The following is a 17621-nucleotide window of genomic DNA, read 5'->3' on the forward strand; positions in this document are numbered from 1 at the left end:
ATCATCTAAAGTGTTCCTCATAATTTTTATTTTGCACAATCCTTTCTTACACTCTTCTCTACATTTTCGCAATGCGGGGCTAAATAGACCATGTTTTGTACTATCCTATTAATTGTTTATTTTGCATTGTTTTTTGTAAACATGTGTTTTTACATTAAGGGGGCCTCCAAGTTATTCTTTAAACACTCCATTTTCTTTTAAGCAAACATTTTATTTGTTGATAGAATACAAGATTCTGAAGTTGGCTTTTAATGTTTCCTATTTTTTTTTTTTTTTTTTTTTTTCTTGCTTTTCCTCAATGTCTTGGTGATCTGAGCACAGGTCCCTGTCTTCAGTCAACGTACTCACTTTAATCATACTTTACAAACCTGAAACTCCATCCTTCTGAGTAAAATATACCATCCTCTGAACCATCACCCCACTGAATAATGAGGTAAAAGATGTAGTAAAATGAGGTATTTTAGATGTGGAATAAAGTTATATGCAGAAATAAAACAGTAGATTCAATCTATGAATAAGAATTTTTTAAAAAAGGATATAACAAAATAAATAAAATTGTAAAATTTTACTATTGTAAATTTAAAATTGAATGCCTGCAATATCTTACAGACAAAGGTGATATAATGAGAAAATACCATAAAACACTCCTATAGTCAAGAAAACACAGAGTAGAATCTTTAGTGGACCGAAGAGAATGCTGTAACATTTCTAAAATCTCAAAAAGCAGTTTAGGTTCTATATGTGGAAAAATATATGAAAGACTCAAGAAGCATATAAACTTTCCAAATTTTTATCATGAAGGCTATGTCCAAAATATAAACTATATTAGCAAAAAAGTTTTGAAAAATATATTTTAAGGAATAATATTAAAAAATAGACAGTAACTAGTAAATGTAATTGAATACACAATTTCCTAAACAATTGTTTAGAATATGGTTGACAGATAATGGAAATTCATAAATATATATTACGGCCAGTGCACACACACAACATTAATAGTACACAGTTTATAGATTTATAATTATGTAAATAGCGTTATGATTTATAATTATGTAAATAGATTTATGATTATTGTCAAAGCACAAAATAATTACATATATTTCATTTCTGTTGGGAAAAGGCCATATGTAAGTCATAATATGTGCATACTGGCAGCCATTGATTACAATGGTAAGAATTACTTTGAATTTTGGGTAATCATTTTCTCTAATGGCATTATATTTTCTCCTCACTGAAAAATTTTGTTTCATCCTGCTTATTTGGGAAAATGTATTTTGGGGAGGGAGGACATTTTTAACAGGCAAAGCAAAAAAATTATAATGTCTGATTATAGCATTATATTTCTGACGCCTTGGGTGAAGTGAAAGTGGATCTCAAATCTTAAAGGAATGTGAATAAAATGAGTACTTGAACCCCTGTGGATAGATGTAGAAAAATTAAAGGTATTTGAAAATTTTAGTAGCTACGAAAAGTGATTGCCATTGTGAAGCCTGCTGTTTTCTTTAAAAACACGGCAATAATGTGTAAATTAAATTGCAACAGGAAGTTCATATTCTAGAATACTCTTAGTTGTTTCGCATGCAGAGTTGTATAAATGGAAAATATATGATAATTATACAGCATAAGGGGTAAAGAATATCTAATCAGCTTAAATGTTTTAAAATTAGCCACTTGCAGAAAAAAAGACCAGTTAATTTTTAAAAATCAAACTAAAAGGAGTTAATTTCAAGAAAACAGGATTCAAGTAAGATATAATGGCCTAGATCATAATTTAATAAAAGTAAAGAGTATGCTATTTTATATTAATAAATATGTTTTTATAGGTTAAAAAAGAAAATGATTACAGTAACCACTTTGGTACTTTAAGCTGAAGGCATTATGTGACCATATAGTGAAGTGGTTTTAAACCAAACCAATTGTCCCATAGAACCGAATGGTTTCTTTTGAATACACCTAGAAATAGTCTCCCAGTCTTGAAATATGGGAAAGTCACAGTTGTCTTATATGAGTTTTCTTTCTCAGGAAACCAACCAGCAGGCCTCCCAAATACTATCAAGGAACTGAAACTTATCATTGCATCTGGACAAGGAGTGTCAGACCTCTCCCTCAGCATGATTGCCTAACCGACCACCTGTTTCCTGTTGACCGACTCTTCTTCATTACCCCTCCCTAATTCCTGTTCCTTCATGTAGTTACATTTCTGCTATATAAATTCCTAATTTTAGTTGGTTAGGTAAATGGATTTGAGACTGATCTCCCATCTCCTCAGCTGCAAATCCTATTAAAGCCTCTTTCCTGGCAATACTCATTGTCTTGATGATTGCCTTTCTGTGCATGAGTAGCAGCGTTTAAACAGAACCCCTGGATTTTTGGTTAGTTTCTCCTTACAAAAGAAAACGTTACAGATACATATTATTAGTGTGGAATATGTTAGGATGAAGATCACTTCCTCTCTAAAATACATTAACATTTGATAACAAAGTCAGTTATAAATATTTCCAAAATGTTGCTCCTTGATGTGAAACGACTACGTAAATTAATAGCCTTTAATATTGACAGTCTTCTAGAGTAACAGTTTGACAGTGATACTGTCCTAAATTTTAGGTAGCAGGTTGAAGATTAAAATGATTAAGCAAGTCGTCCAATATCCTCGAAAAAGTCTAAAGAACGGATAACAGATTGCATCGCGATTAAAATATAATGATAAAGGCAAACTGCCACAGGAGTAATGTAGGATGCCCCAGTTGTTTTCTTTATTGTCAGAAATGAAAAATACATCATCTTTCATTAATACTTACTTAAAGCACTTGTGAACTAACTCACAGCAGCTGATCCCTAGAATACTTTGTTACCTGTTCTACAGGTGCTTACTCAGCTTTTTCTTTTATTGTATTTGAGAATGTTTTTAAACACAGTCTCCGGAGAATAGAGGGACAGAACTCTTCTCTCTGCTTCATGGTTAGGGCTCTGCTGTTGACTGTACCTAAAGAATTTCAGCTTAGCTGGGCAGGTTCCCTCTTTGTCCCGGTTAAGTTGGGAACCAGATTGAGCATTTAATAACTGCTTTGGGATATTTTTTGTAAGGGAAGGTCTTTCAAAAAAACATCAAGATTAGATGAAGTACAGGTTGTGTGACTAGAGCCAAGCAGATCATAGAGATGAAAGAAGGAAAAAAAAATCAGTTACTGTTATCCTTAGATATCAGCAGAAGTCTGTGGAGTCAAAACTATTTCATAGTAAGATTAACGTGGTATTTTTATTATTTGTCTTTATGTTGATATTTAGTTTGATGATGCAAACCAGATGTGAGACAAAACTGCTGGTGCCTTAACCCAAATTAAGGTAATGACAACTGACCTGGTAGCCATGTTTTTCAGTGCTACATACTCAGAGAAAAAAAAAGAAAGTTATAAGATCAGTTTAATTAAGAAACATCCATTATAAAATAGTGAATATATATGAATATATGTATATATATATAATATATATCCATACACATGTGTGTATATATATAATCTCAATACTTTTTAATATCCCATGTGATGAAATGAAATAGACACACATGAAGAACTTAGGTTTCACACCAATAGTTGTTTTGAGAAAAGCACTTTGGAAAGAATCACAACAGGCAAACTGATTATTCAGAAGTGGGACTTTGACAGATATTCTCTTGAAAATGAATGAAGTGAGCCTCTCACTTAAAACAAAAAACAAAAAACATAACAGAATTCTTGCCAATGATAAAATTAGAGCTTTCAAGTACAAGATAGTACTGCAGAAAACTTGCATCTGCCTTCTTAAAATTGACATGTTCTCAATGCTTAAGAAATTTTCTGATGATATTGGCCATGATATTAACAATGAACATGATCTTGATTTTTTTAATCCAAGATGTCAACATTTAGAAGATCTGCAGAACTATTGAACCAAGATTATTCAAATGACAATATAAAAATCATGTGTAGATAAAATTCGAAGAGAAACACAGATCAGCAGTTTTTTGTTTTTTGGGTTTTTTTTTTTTTTGAGATAGGGTCTCGCTCTGTCTCAAAAGCTGCAGTGCAGTGGCATGATCTCAGCTAACTGCAACCTCTGCCTCCTGGGTTCAAGCAATTCTCCTGCCTCAGCCTCCCCAGTAGTTGGGATTACAGGTGTGAGCCACCATGGGGAGCTATTTTTTATATTTTTAGTAGAGATGAGGTTTCACCAAGTTGTCCAGGCTGGTCTCGAACTCCTGACCTCAAGTGATTTGCCCTCCTCCACCTCCCAAAGTGTAATCCCAAAGTGTTGGGATTACAGGCATGAACCACCACACCTGGCCTCAGATCAGTAGATTTTAAGGAAACAATACAGAAAACGTTCTCTAATATAGTTTTGGATTCCATATTGTAACTAACCCTTAAGAAACTACAAATAGTCAAAATTTGGTATAGTATTAAATTTGAATAGTTACAATTATCTTTAAAATTTGCTTAAATACTTCTTTCTTATTCAATGTTATACTCATGGGAGGCAAGGTTTTTGTGTTGTTTTTTTCCATATACTTCAAACAAATAGCATATTGAAACATTTTAAATAGAGAGGATATGAAAATTCAGCTGTTTTCTATTGTCCGATATTTGACAGATGTTTAAAAATGTATAACAATGCTACTCTTCACACTAAATTTTTGTTATAGGAAACATATTAAAAAATTCTTCTTAATAAATAATAATGTTGCTTTTAAAAGAATAGAAAAATACATTTATATTTCTCAATTTTAAATTTTAGTATAGCATATATTGATAGATACATGTTACATAAATAAATAACTTTATGGTTTTCAATAATTTTTAAGAGATTACATGATTCTGAATTCAAAAATTTGAGACCTCTCCTAGTACTACTAGATTGGTTTCATTACTTTCATAAAACTTTTTAATAGGAGACAATCACTTTTTAAATGTTTTGTATGTTAACTTACCTCCAACTTTTTTATTTGGACATTTTCATTTGAATACATTCATTCCTTTTGAGCCAAAAGCAATTTGAAATTTTGTTAATTATTTTTATTATTCTATCATTTTCTTACAATAATTTAATTGTTAGTTATTTTTTCTCTAGGTATCTGGCTTTTTTTTTTTTTTTTTTTGTATACATTTTATCACTATGCCATTACTCTCCTTAGATTCTTTAATGATAGTTTCCTAAAATTCCACCCTGCATAATTAAAAAACATACATCTTCTGGCCAGATGAGTTGACTCATGCCTGTAATCCCAACACTTTGGGAGGTTGAGGCAGGCAGATCATGAGGTCAGGAGTTTGAGACCAGCCTGGCCAACATGTTAAAACCCCATCTCTACTAAAAACACAAAAATGAGCCAGGCGTGGTGGTGCACACCTATAATCCTCGCTACTCAGGAGGCTGAGCCAGGAGAATCACTTGAACCTGGGAGGCGGAGGTTGCAGTGAGCAATAGCATAAGACTCCGTATTAAAAAAAAAAAAATACTTCTTCTCTACTTTTTTTGTCTTACTTTTTGCCCCCCCCCTTTTTTTTACCAATTTGTTTTAAATCTGTATTTTACATGCATAATAATAAACTTGATATTTGTTTCTTAATTCACTTTAACAACTCCACATTTTAATTTAGATTTTAATTAGAGAGCATTTAGTGTAATAAGGAATATGTTTTAATTTCTCCATTAATCAATTAAAATGTAGATAGAGTAACTGTGCAAGTAAAATAGAATAAGAGTCACTTCAGATATCCAATAGATTTTCTGAATAATTTTGTCAAGAAGAATACAAGTATCAGGGAATGGAAAGGTCTAGTGTGTAATTTTTGTGGGTGATGAGGATAATATGGAGAAAATATCACTGTACAAGAGAACTCAACCAACTGAGGATTCAAGATAATGGTTTTTCTATCTACATAGACATTAAAGTCTTTCATGGATGGTAAAATGGCAAGTATAGAAACAGAAACTCTGAAAAAAAGTGAGAGAATCCAGGTGAGGGATCTTGAGCAGTTGAATACGACAGACCTGATTGATTCAACAGAAAAGATTCATTATTGGTTTTGGCTATATTTTGATTAAAATCATTAAGCAAAATCTTCAATTCTGTTTTTCACATCTATTAAATTAGCTGTGCTCAATTTATAGCTTGAGAAACTTTTTTTTTTTTTTTTTTGTATTTTTTAGTAGAGACGGGGTTTCACCGCGTTAGCCAGGATGGTCTCGAACTCCTGACCTCGTGATCCGCCCGTCTCGGCCTCCCAAAGTGCTGGGATTACAGGCTTGAGCCACTGCGCCCGGCCTGTGCTCAATTTATAGTCACTGAAAATAATTGCACACTGAATAAAAAGGTTATTTTACTTATACTAATAATTTTTCATAGTTTATCTTAGTTTGACCTGAAAATTGTTATTTTTTAAAGCCCTATTATGACACACAGGAGAAGCTACCACAAGATCTAGCCTATGTGAGAATGTGGAACATTTGTTCAAAATTATTAAGAATGTTATCAGTGACAGTAGAGCATTAAACCAAATACGGGTTTCTTTCTTATCATGAGGCCTGCGCAGCTACACAAATGGCATGCCTCTAAGACCAGCCCTGATGCTGAGGTAAATATTTAAAAATCCGCCAATGAATTTTATTACCTTGATGCTTCAGTGAGTTTCTTTTTTGATACTCAGGCTTGTCTCTACCCCATGCATCTAACACTTGTCACTTCTGCTTAGAGAGAAATCTACCATTGAAGAACGAGAGAAATAAAGAAATAATGGGGTAAATATCAAAATTCTACTGCTAAACATCGCATGTCTCGAGCCATCACTTCCTTCAATTGTCCAAATCTGATAAACATACCATTATAGAAAGGGTGAGACAGAACTGGAGTGGAAAGGAAGCAAGAAAATTGGTACTGGTGAGATTTTCTATGCAGAAGACCTTGATCTGAACATAATCAAAGGTAGCTTCAAGGAGAAGACATAGGGACACCACATAAATTTGAAGAAATAAGCATAGAAGAGAACAAAGTCATGGTTTCTCTCTTAGAGGCCACATTGAGACATAAGGTCTCTAAGTCACAAAGGTGACAAAGTTGTAGAGTTGGCTCTTTGTGATTAAAAAAGGGGGAATAATTCTCAAACTCTTCCATAAAACCAAGGAAAAACATGGAGGATGAGTGAAACTTAGCATGCCCATTAAGTGACCTGAGATCTAGCTGAGTGGGTGTATGGCCTGGAGAACTCTTTTAGTTGATGGGGAGCTCAGTTGCCGTAGGTCCTTTAACAGTTGCCAACATGGAGGTTTTATATTACCTGAGAAAGACTGTGACATATTATCTGTATTAGTCCATTCTAATGCTGCTAATAAAGACATACCTGAGACTGGGTAATTCATACAGAAAAGAGGTTTAATTGACTCACAGTTCCACAGGGCTAGGGAGGCCTCGGGAAACTTACAGTCATGGCAAAAGGGGAAGAAAACACATCCTTCTTCATGTGGTGGCAACAAGGAGACGTGAAGAGCAAAATGGGAGAAAAAGCCCTTATAAAACCATCAGCTCTCATGAAGACTCACTCATTATCATTAGAACAACATGGTGGTAACTGCCTCCATGATTCAGTTACCTCCCACCAAGTCCCCTCATGACACATGGGGATCTTAGGAACTACAGTTTAAGATGAGACTTGAGTGGAGACACAGCCAAACCACATCATTATTTCACTAGTAGCCACTTCAGGCATATGAAGACATGGTTATAGTGAATAGAAGCAGGCATCTCCTTTTCCATGATGTTACAGGGCTTGATAAGCCTTCAGTTATTTAGAATTAACCCTAAGGAAAAGGTAGGACAAATGCTTAAAACGATATTTTCCAGAGATATTATGAATATATTTTATTCTTTTGATATAAGGAGGATAATATATTCCTTAATTTGAAATCTAGAAAAATGACCCAGTCATATGCACATTGAAGGTTTTGTTTTTAAAATAGTATACTCATTCCACTGGCATTTGCCTTTTTCTCCATAAAACACCTGCTTTAAAAGCAAATGGTTATTCATGTCAGCATGAATTGGGGGAGCTCTAACATCATAAAAAGACTTTAAGCATCACCTATGAATAAATATTGCCATAATCTTTTATAATTACCTAAATATTGTTACCATTATATAATAAATTGCTGAATGTAAACAGTTTATCATACTATGACAGATTCCTAGAATAATTTTATCAAATATATAAACCTATTCTTAATGATTCTACATGATATATTAGACAAAATTTTTTAACCTCGGGGCAACACGTATTTGCATTACTTTTTCTGTGTTTCACTCTATTTTTATTCTGCTATGCCAACAGCAAATAATGTTATTTGCTATTTGTATTTATGTTTTCACTTTTATTGTGCCTATTTCAAAATAATTCAAAGATTAATGCATTGAATTATTATGGACTACAATGAATCTAAACTACTAGAATGCTGTGAATGAAAAATAATTCTGTGTAATATATATTTAAATCATCAAGGCAGATTGATTTTAGGCTGATTTGTCATATAAATTTAATAGGGAATGCATATGTGTGTCACAGAATCTTTCTATGATATTTTTAAGCAAGGGCATCAAGCATTTTTAGTATAATTTGATAATGTACAGATTCTAATACCTAATAATTTAATATCTATTTCATACAAATAAAATAATTCTCACATATATCTTTTTAAACAGAGAATTAAAAATACATTATCACAAAAACAAAGGTCTAGGAAAATTAGGCTAAGTTTTTAATTACTGTCTTAATAACCATATAGCCTTGCATAATTTTATTTATTTATTTATTATTTCCATAGGATTTGGGGAACAGGTGGTATTTGGTTACATGAGTAAGTTTTTTAGTGGTGATTTGTGAGATTTTGGTGCACCCATCACCCAAGACATATACACTGAACCCCATTTATAATATTTTATCCCTCACCCCACCCCACCCTTTCCCCTGAATCCCCATTGTGTCATTCCTATGTCTTTGCATCCTCATGCCTTAGCTCCCACTTAGGAGTGAGAACATGCGATGTTTGGTTTTCTGTTCCTGAGTTACTTCACTTAGAAGAGTAGTCTCCAGTTCTATCCAGGTTGCTGTGAATGCCATTCATTCATTCATTTTTACGGCTGAGTACAATTCTATTGCATATGTATTCCACAGTTTCTTTCTTTTTTTTTTTTTTAGACAGAGTCTCACTCTGCCACCCAGGCTGGAATGCAGTTGTGCCATCTCAGCTCACTGCAACCTCCCCCTTCCAGTTTCAAGCAATTCTCCTGCCTCAGTCTCCCGAGTAGCTGGGATTACAGGTGCATACCACTGCGCCCTGCTAATTTTTTGTAGTAGAGACAGGATTTCACGATGGTGGCCAGGCAGGTCTCAACCTCCTGACCTCAAGTGATCTGGCTGCCTCAGCCTCCTAAAACGCTGGGATTACAGGCGGGAGCCACCACGCCTGGCTTATACCACAGTTTCTTTATCCATTTGTTGATTGATGGGCATTTGGCCTGGTTCCAGATTTTTGCAATTGCAAATTGTGCTAATATTAGCAAGTGTGTGCAAGTATCTTTTTCATTTTAATTACTTATTTTTTTCTGGGTAGATACCAAGTAGTGAGATTGCTGGATCAAATGGCAGTTCTACTTTTAATTATTTAAGGAAACTTCACACTGTTTTCCTTAATGGTTGTACTAGTTTACATTCCTACCAACAGTGTAGAAGTGCTCCCTTTTCACCACATCCATACCAACATCTATTGGGTTTTTTTCTTTGTGTATGGCCATTCTTGCAGAAGTAAGATGGTATTGCATTGTGGTTTTGATTTGCATAACCCTGATCACTACTGATGTTTGAAAAAGCATACAAAAACATAAAGTGCAGAAAGGACACCTTATAAACAAATGGTGCTGGGATAATTGGCAAGCCACATGTAGAAGAATCAAACTGGATCCTCATCTCTCACCTTATTCAAAAATCAACTGAAGATGGATCTAGGACTTAAATCTAAGACATAAAACTGTAAAAAGTCTAGAAGATAATATCAGAAAAACCTTCTAGACATTGGCTTAGGCAAAGACTTCATGACCAAGAACCCAAAAGCAAATGCAACAAAAACAAAGATAAATAGCTGGGATTCAATTAAATTAAAGAGCTTCTACACAGCAAAAAGAACAGTTAGCAGAGTAAACGGACAACCCCACAGTATGGGAGAAAATCTTCACATCTATACCTCTGACAAAGGACTAATATCCATAATCTATAAGGAACTCCAACAAATTAGTAAGAAAAAAGAAAAAACAACAACAACAAAAAAACCATCCCATCAAAAAGTGGGCTAAAGACACAAATAGACAATTCTTAAAAAAAAAAAAAAAAAAAATGACATATGTATTAGTCCATTTTTATGCTGTTGATAAAGAGCCACCCAAGACTCCACATGGCTGGAGAGGCCTCACAATCATGGTGGAAGGTGAAAGGCACATCTCACATGGTGGCAGGCAAGAGAAAAAAGTGAGAGCCAAGCGAAAAGGACAACCCCTTATCAAACCATCAGATCTTGTGAGACTTCTTCGCTACCAGGAAAACAGTATGGGGGGAAACCGTGCCCATGATTCAATTATCTCTCACTGTGTCTCTCCCACAGCATGTGGGAATTATGCTGGAAGAGTCAAACATATTTTTGATAAGTTATCACCCATTGATAGGCAAGTTTATTAACTAAAACTAGAAATAACTTCTGTATTAGTTTGCTAGGGTTGCCATTAAAAAATATATATCAACTGGGTGACTTAAACAGCAGACATTATTATTTCATAGGTCTGGTGGCTAGTAGTTTGAAATTAAGGCAACAGAAAAGTTGGCTCCTTCTATAGGCTGTGAGGGAGAATCTGTTCAATGCCTCTCTTCTAGTTTCTAGTGGTTTACCAGCAATTTTTGTCATTCATTTGCTTACAGCAGTGTAACTTCAATCTTCATAAGTCATTCTCCCCATCTATCTGTCTCTGTGTCCATTTTGCCTCTTTTTATGAGGACACTAGTTATATTGTTTTAGGGTTTACTCTAATAACCTCATCTTGACAGATTTAGATGTGAAAACCCCATTTACAAATAAAGTCAGTAGCAGATTAGAGCTTCCATTTCTTTGGGGAGACACAAACCCACAACAGTTCATTTTTCAAATATAGTATATCTCAGCTGTTTAGTTAATGTCAGATCTTCAAAAGTTGACCTATTCTAACTTTTCCAAATTCAGATCATTTGCTGGATGATTTTAAGAATGTGATTGGAGGTGAAAAAAGAGTTTTCTTGGTTTCTCAGACTAACCTGTTGTCGAAACCTAGTTTCCCTACAAGTATTGCTTTGAGAATTTCAGCATGAGTCCAGTAGTTGTTAGTATTTCCCATTTACTATTTTTGAGGTGTCCTATGAGGAAGAGGTGTGATTAACAAGAACTTATTTCTGTGGCCTAGAAAAATATGATCCAGCGATAACTGACTCTTTATCATGTCCTTAGCAAGAGATTATGCTTTGAAATGATGAATTATTTTACAATTTTTCAAAACGCCTTGAAAAACTTGCTGGTTAACTGCAGAATTATTTCCATCTCCAACAACAAGAAATTATATAAGAAAACATGTATTTATTGTGGTAAATATTCAGGCAAACGGCATTGCAAAGGATATCATTGTGTTTTTAAGAGACATCAGGAACAGTGTAATGGACCTGGTTAAAGTCAACCACACAATGTTAATAGTTAGATAGGTACCTGACATTTCATCAAAGGATCCATAAGCCTTTGCAATTGCAACAATAAGCCTTGAACACACTTGTACACTGCGGAGTGATGAGTGAGAAAAGAGGCAATAAGGGAGCTAAATCATGTTATCTTTTATCTCTACCTCCTCCTGAATAAATTGACTTTTATTTTAAAAGCCCAGGTGTCAAGAATAGCTAATTAGCACAGACCATATGTTGAAATTAAGAGAACTGGAATAAACAATCCATAATTATGGAGCGGTTTTTAATTTCTTTTTTTCTCTTTTGAATTTCATTTTAATATCTTATTTGATTTTATGGGCAGGGCCAAACAATTTAAAGTAAGAACTCAATGGAAAAGAAATTTCAACTGGGGAAGCCTAATTCACTTAATGATTTCAGCATTATTTTATACTTGATTCTTGGACAGAGAAAGTAATATGAAGAGAACCTCGTGTCTGGCAGCTATTTTCCATCAAATATTCTACATGACCTTAACTTTGACTAAGCATGTGTTTTCTAGATCAAGGATGCTGCTGCTGACAGAATCTGTGAAGAAACTGGCACCTTACAAATCTTTCTTAGGTTAAAAAAAAAAGCTTTTGAAAATATGTGATGTTGAAACTACAATGTAAATGATGAGACAGTGTCATCCAGTTGAAGATGGGAAGTGGTGCTTCAGCAATTGAAATTGAGACGTGTTTAGGGAACTAAGAGTACTTGGAAAACATACAGCAAGAGGAGAGTTTTGGGAGATTGAGGCTGGAGAGGAAATAATAAAAATGCAATAGCACCAGTCTTGCTGACATCTAATGTAAATATCAATAGTCAGTTACAGGCTACATAAGAAAATCCTGATTATACAAGATTATGCTATTAAAAATGCTTTCCCATGCCAGGATACCCTAAGTTGAAAAGAATCCCAAAACATATTTATTAATATTCAGATAAATATGTCTATTGAAAGGAAATAAAGAAGAATCCTCTATTATACCATTCTTTGGAGACACAAAGAGAATGCGGACAAAGGTAAAAAAAAAAAAAAGATAACACTGATCGTCACTGCAAGTCTACTCTGCATTAGACATTTTCTTTTTGTTTGCTTGCATGAATTAGCTCATGCAATATCACAATAATCTCGTAAGTAAATAGTATCATTATTTTCATTAAAGTGTCCAAAGTTACAAAACTGGCTTAGTTTATACCTGAAGTATGAACCAAAAAATCTGTGGTTCCAAAACGTGATTAGTAATCATATGCTCTTCTAGGAAGCAATGGTAAATTAGGAGTCTCTGTGAAAGGCAGATATATCCTGTTACATAATACAACTCCTAATTTTAAAGGACTAACATTAACAGAAGTAATTTTTGAGTGGTGAATGTTTTAACTTTAATTTTTTCTTGTGATTGTCATATACTTCTCCTACATTAGAGACAATACATGTAGTCTTGTTCGGTAAGTGACACAAACAGAAATAAATGTATGCATGTTCCCATAGTTACTTAGTGGAAAGACTAGACAACTAACGTTTTAATTGTTAACCTAGTGTTATTCCGATTGAACCACATTAACTCAAATATTCCTACTAGTTGTTGTTTGGCCTAAAACACAATAATGCTATTAACCAAAAAATACAAAGAAAAAAACCTTTACACCTTGTCTTATCCACAATTTTTATACAACTCCATAGCTCTACAACCAAAGTTATCTGTCACATTGTGCTGATTTCATTTATACAAAAACATAGAACTCAATGTATTTTAGGGTTATACCTTCATTGTTACATTTGGTTAAAACCTCAGCTCAATGATGACAAACTATAGTTACAGAAAATTGACAGTTAATCTTGGTTTTAAAATTACTAGCATCTCGTCGGATGTGGTGGCTCACGCCTGTAATCACAGTGCTTTGGGAGACCAAGGTGGGTGGATTACCTAAGGTTAGGAGTTCAAAACCAGCCTGGCCAACATGACAAAACCCTGTCCCTATTAAAAAATACAAAAATTAGCCAGGCCTGGTGGCATGCGCCTGAAATTACAGCTACTCAGGAGGCTGAGGCAAGACAGTCGCTTGAACTCGGGAGGCAGAGGTTGCATTGAGCTGAGATAATGTCACTGTACTCCAGCCTGGGTGACTCAGCAAGACTTTATCTAAAGAAAAATAGTAATAAATAAAAAATCAAAAAAGAAAAGAAATAAAATTATCAGCATCAGAGTTTGAAATTATCTTGTTTTTTCTTTCTTTTCTTTTTTCTTTCTTTTTTTCTTTTTTTTTTTTTTTTTTCTGAGATGGAGTCCCACTCTGTTGCCCTGGCTGGAGTGCAGCAGTAAAATCTCGGCTCACTGCAACCTCTGCCTCCTAGGTTCAAGCGATTCTCCTGCCTCAGCCTCCCAAGTAGCTGGAATTACAGGTACACGCCATCACACCCAGCTAATTTTTTTTTGTATTTTTAGTAGAGATGGGGTTTCGCCATGTTGGTCAGGATTGTTTTGATCTCCTGACCTCGTGATCCGCCTGCCTCAGCCTCCCAAAGTGCTGGGATTACAAGCAAGAGCCACCACGCCCAACCTACAATCATCTTTGACCTTTGCAGCAGTTTGCTAATGAAATCAATAAATTTAAAGAACCTGGACTTTTATCCTCAGAATTATTTCCTATAATTTCAATTACACTTATTTTGCTAACATTAATAATTTATATTGTTTTCTTTGGTGGAGAAATTAACACATGTTAACTGCTTATGAATATCAGACGTAGTGCTAACAAAACTCTAGTTTCCAAAGTAATTTTGTCTTTTGTCACTGATTTTAGAAAGTATCAACTCTTGAATATGAAGACAGATAAAACAATTTTAGGAAAAAAAATAAATAAAGAGAAGGAAAAAGGAGGCTTTAATAATCAAAACAAACAAACAAACAAAAAAGATCTGAGCATAAGAACAAATATTGTGGTAAGAAAAATGTGATAGAAGAGCAAATATTTTGCAAGAAAAATTTACCATTGTTTCCCAGAAGGGCATAGTGATTAAAATCTCATCTTTTGGAGACCAGACTTTTTCACATGTTTTTCTGTTTCCTAAAAAGAAAGTTTGTTTTCATTTTGTATTTTTATTTATCTATTTTCAAGTCATTTGAAATAAAATTAGCAACAAAATATAAGTTTTATGGTTCCTATGCTTCCTCTATACTTAAAAATAAATTTAAAAACATAGGTATATTTTCTAAAAATTAAAAGGAGGCATACTGTAACTACCTGATGGATTCTTCCTGCCCACTGCACAGACAAAAATCAATCTAATGAGATCATGGCATTGAATTAAAGAAAGATTTTAGTTGATGCAAGGCTGGCCACAACATGCAGGAGATGGAGATTTTACTTAAATCAATCTCATTGAAGGCTGGGAAGTTAGGGGTTTTTCAAAGATAGGTTAGTGGGCAGGGGCAGAGGGTATGGGAAGTACTGATTTGTCAGGTTAGAGATGAAATCATAGGGAGTTGGATCTGTTCTCATGCACTGAGTCAGTTCCAGGGTGGGGGCCACAGGACAAGTTGACAAGTCTGGGTTGGTCCATTTGGTTGTCAGAAATGCAAAAGTCTAAGAAAACACCTCAAAAGGTCAATGCTAGGTTCTACAATAGTAATGTCATCTGCAGGAGTAATTAGGGAAGTTGCAAATCTTGTGACCTTCGGTTCACGGCTGGATAATTATTAACTACGCCTACATCTTAGTGGAATCCATGTCCTTCTCGTTCTCCCAACTTGGTGGCCTTTCATCGGTTTTACAAGGGCAGTTTAGTTCTTGGGAAGGGCTATCATCATTCAAACTATAAACTATATAATAAATTTCTCCCAAAGATAGCTTGGCCCATGCCCAGGAATGAGCAAAGATAACCAGCCTGTAAGACTACAAGCAAGATATAGTCAGCCATGTCAGAATTCTCTTACTGTCATAATTTTGCAAAGGCATTTTTTTTCAATACCTGTTAATAAATTGATGACCTGTATATTTTTGTGGATTTTTCAGTTTTCTAGTTATAAAATTATATGAGCAACATATTAAGTACTCTGACACAGTTAAAGTAACAATACTAATATTTATTAATAAATGTCTACTTTTTTCTTAACTAGGTTGCTTATCTGAAACAAGGAAATGGAATTACCTTTGCAAAATTAAAAGTGAAAGAGACCTAACTTAACTGACTCCATCTTGATTCTACCTTCCAAGCTGTCTTTGTTCATTCCTGGGCATAGGCTGAACTAACTTTGGGAGAAACATAGTTTACATAGTTTATGGTTTAAACAAAGATGGTAACAGCCCTTTCCCAAAGCAGAACTCCTTCTTGTCTGGGGACTAGATTGCCTTTGTAGGACTAATGTTAGTCACAAGATTAGAGATTATGGTTTATGAGTCATGCAGCTGGAGGCTACAAGATTCTGACCCTTTCTAAACTACTAAGAACACTGCTTGAGATATTTTGGAGACCCTGCCCTTGATGGATCAGCTGGCACCACCCAGATCAATAAACTGGCTCATCTGATCCTATGGCCCCAACCCAGGAACTGACTCAGCAGAAGAAGACAGTTTCAACTCCCTACTGTTTCATCCCCGATCAATCAGAACTCAAGGCTCACTGGCTTCTTCCCACCCACCAAGTTATCCTTAGAAACTCTGCTCCCCGAATGCTTGGAGAGACTGACTTGAGTAATAATAAAACTTCATTCTCCTGCATAGCTGGCTCTGCATCAATTACTCTTTCTCTATTGCAATTCCCCACACTGATGAATTGGCTCTGTCTAGGCGGCAGGCAGGGTGAACCCCTTGGGCAGTTACAACAACGTATTTTGCAGATCACTATGATGCAGGATTTTTGCTCCTCAGTTCAGCTAAATCCATGTTCTTGTCTCACAACCAGGGAAAATTAGGCACATGGACACATTGAAGAGTGAGGGAGTGGAATATATTAAGTGAAAGGAAAGCTCTTAACAAAGAGAGGTCCTGCACTCAGGTTTCCACCTCACAAAATTGAATGCCAGGCCACCACACACTAGTTGAAGAGGCAACTCTCCTCCCCAGTGTAAGGTGTGAGTTTCTGGTGGCTATACTCCTTTCACCCCGTGCATGTGGGGAATGCCCAGACAAGACAAGCCCCTTATGCAGGTTCCCCTATCTGCAAAAAGCACCTGGTGTAAAGGCTTGTGGGATGGGTGAAAATTCTCCAGGGACATTTCCTATTTGCCTGGGCATCTGGTTGTCTCTTGACCCTATCAACTATTTACTACATAAAATTAGTTCCTTGCAAATATTTTCATGCTTATCACAAAGCTTGTGTAGATGAGACTGTTCATTTCAGTAAATGAGTTCTGTGAAAAGTTTTCTTTAAATAAGCAAGAAGAAAAAAATCCTGTGTCTTCAATCTAGAATGTTTACACCAATCATAAAAAGAAAAATCAGCTTGTATTAAATTGGTTCTATAAAGGATATGTTAACTGCAACAGAGTTCAACGTCTATAGAAAATATTAGATGGAAACCAAAACTTGAACGTTGTTTTTAATTTAAAAAGGCTCATTAGTTTTGAGTTTGTCAGCACAATAACCTAAATATGTCCACCAAATAACAGAGTCGTTATCATTGAACTATATATAGATCTGAAAATAAGTATCAGTATAATAGGCTTCCCCCCTTTACTTTTTTCCTTCCTGCCCAACCCACGAATAGAGAATAACTTATCTTTAACCTGTGCCAAGGATTAGGAGAAACGGTAAATTCTTAGTTTATATATATATATATACACACACACATACACACTATATATATACACACACACACTATAT

This window comes from Rhinopithecus roxellana, chromosome 13 (genome assembly GCF_007565055.1).
Source record: "Rhinopithecus roxellana isolate Shanxi Qingling chromosome 13, ASM756505v1, whole genome shotgun sequence".
Taxonomy (NCBI): domain Eukaryota; kingdom Metazoa; phylum Chordata; class Mammalia; order Primates; family Cercopithecidae; genus Rhinopithecus; species Rhinopithecus roxellana.